This window comes from Coturnix japonica, unplaced genomic scaffold, assembly GCF_001577835.2.
Source record: "Coturnix japonica isolate 7356 unplaced genomic scaffold, Coturnix japonica 2.1 chrUnrandom784, whole genome shotgun sequence".
In the NCBI taxonomy this organism is placed as follows: domain Eukaryota; kingdom Metazoa; phylum Chordata; class Aves; order Galliformes; family Phasianidae; genus Coturnix; species Coturnix japonica.
In genome coordinates, this window is record NW_015440143.1 from 1 (window position 1) to 1767 (window position 1767).

Genomic DNA, 1767 nt, shown 5'->3' on the forward strand with positions numbered 1-1767 from the left:
TATGGGGGGATAAGGGGAGTTATAGGGGGGATATGGGGCAGATATGGGGGAATATCTGGCTCTATGTGTCCCTATGTCCCTTAGGGCAAGCACTGCATCCTGGACGTGTCAGCCAACGCGGTGCGGCGGCTGCAGGCGGCTCAGCTGCACCCCATCGCCATCTTCATCCGGCCCAAGAGCCTGCAGAACATCCTGTGAGAGAACACAAACGGGCGGGGCCTAAAGGGGCGGGGCCAAAGGGGCGGGGCCAAAACGGAGGGGTTACATTGAGTCTTATGGGGAGGGGGAGGGGCCTGTGAGAAGTGGGCGTGGTTTCAGAAATGGGGGCGTGGCTTAAGGGGGTGGGGGCGTGGTCTAAGGGAGGAGCGGTCACGTGGTGGTGGGCGGAGCTTCGAGGCGGAAGGGGCGGGGCTTAGGACTGGGTGGGGTAAAGGGAGGTGGGCGGGGCTAAGAAAGGGGCGGGGCTTATAAAGGGGGTAACGTATAAGGGGGCGGAGCATGTAGTTAGGGGCGTGGCTTGCGTGTGAGCGGGGTCTAGAAGGGGGCGTGGCCTGAGGATGGTGGGCAGAGCTATAAGTGATGGTGGGCGTGGCCTAAAAGGGGGGCGTGGTTTATGGATGGCCTGAGGTGGTGGGCGGGGTCTGTATAGAGGGGCGTGGTTTGTGTCATGTGAGCGGGGCTTGTGGTAGGCGTGGTCTGAGGCCCCGCCCCCTTTGCCTTATAAGGGAATCTGTTATCCCATATAAGGGCTATGTTATCCCATATAAGGGGTCTGTGATCCCATATAAGGGGTCTGTGATCCCATATAAGGTTTAATGGGATCCCCTATAGGTTTTAATGGCGCCCGTTCCCTTCTCAGGGATATCAGTAAGCGCGTGACAGAGGAGCAGGCGCGGAAAGCTCTGGAACGAGCCACCAAACTGGAACAGGAGTTCACAGAGTGCTTCTCTGGTATGGAACTACATAGGGACCCCATAGGGACCCCATAGAAACCCCATAGGGACCCCATAGGGACCACATAGACACCCATAGAAACCCCATAGAGACCCCTGACCCCATAGGGACCCCATAGACACCCCATAGGGACCACATAGAGACCCCATAGAAACCCCATAGGGACCCCCTGCCCCATAGACAGCCCATAGACACCCCATAGAGACCCCTGACCCCATAGGGACCCCATAGAAACCCCATAGGGACCACATAGGGACCATATAGGGACCACATAGGGACCCCATAGGGACCCCCTGCCCCATAGACAGCCCATAGGGACCCAATAGAGACCCTATAAGGACCCCCCTGCCCCATAGAAACCCATAGAAACCCCATAGGGACCCTATAGGGATCCCCTGCCCCATAGGGACCCCATAGGGACCCCATAGGGACCCCCTGCCCCATAGACAGCCCATGGATACCCTATAGAGACTCCCCTGCCCCATAGAGACCTCTATGAGATCCCTATGAGACCCCCCTGCCCCATAGGGGCCCCATAGAGACTCCCCTGCCCCGTAGACACCCCATAGGGACCCAATAGAGACCCTATAAGGACCCCCCTGCCACATAGAGACCCATAGAAACCCCATAGAGACCCCTGTGCCCCATAGGGACCCCATAGAAACCCCATAGGGACCCCATAGGGACCCATCTGCCTCATTGACAGCCCCACCCCCCAGCTCCCCATCCAATTAATTAACCCCCATTAACTGACCCCCCCTAATTAACCCTCCTCCCTAATTAACCCCCCTTTAATTAACACCCCACTTCTTA

The 1767-nt window shown here is 57.8% G+C and overlaps 1 long non-coding RNA gene across 1 annotated transcript; it reads left to right on the forward strand.

Annotated features, from left to right (window-relative positions):
- Positions 1–54: 54 nt before the first annotated feature.
- On the forward strand, positions 55–1019 carry LOC107307688. The gene is made up of 2 exons (XR_001552480.2): positions 55–194; positions 860–1019. It is a non-coding gene; the product is annotated as an uncharacterized LOC107307688 (long non-coding RNA).
- Positions 1020–1767: the final 748 nt, after the last annotated feature.